Genomic DNA, 541 nt, shown 5'->3' with positions numbered 1-541 from the left:
GGATGGTCTCGATCTCCTGACCTCGTGATCCGCCCGTCTCGGCCTCCCAAAGTGCTGGGATTACAGGCTTGAGCCACCGCGCCCGGCCAACTACTAAAGGATTTATAGGTTAAATGATTATGTTGGGGATTTACACCTTTAAAAATCTCATAAGGAAAAAAGTGAGTGTGTGAGCAAGTGTGGAAATAGATTTGCCAACAGATGACACCTGTTACCACCCAAAGGAGGATAGCAAATAGCATAATACCTGGGTGTGCTGGCTCACACCTATAGTCCCAGCTACTTGGGAGCCTGAGGCGGGAGGATTTCTTGAGGCGGGGGATCGTTTGAGGCTAGGCTGTAGGGTTCTATATTCATGCATATGAATAGCCACTGCACTCCAGCCCGAGCAACATGGTAAGACCTCTTCTCTTTAAAAAAAAAAGAAAAAGAAAAAAAAATGGCTTGGCGTGGTGGCTCACACCTGTAATCCCAGCACTCTGGGAGGCCAAGGCGGGTGGATCACAAGGTGAGGAGATTGAGACCATCCTGGCCAACATGG

Source organism: Mandrillus leucophaeus, unplaced genomic scaffold, assembly GCF_000951045.1.
Source record: "Mandrillus leucophaeus isolate KB7577 unplaced genomic scaffold, Mleu.le_1.0 Scaffold227, whole genome shotgun sequence".
Taxonomy (NCBI): Eukaryota; Metazoa; Chordata; class Mammalia; order Primates; family Cercopithecidae; genus Mandrillus; species Mandrillus leucophaeus.
Note: the sequence above shows the minus strand (reverse complement) of the source record.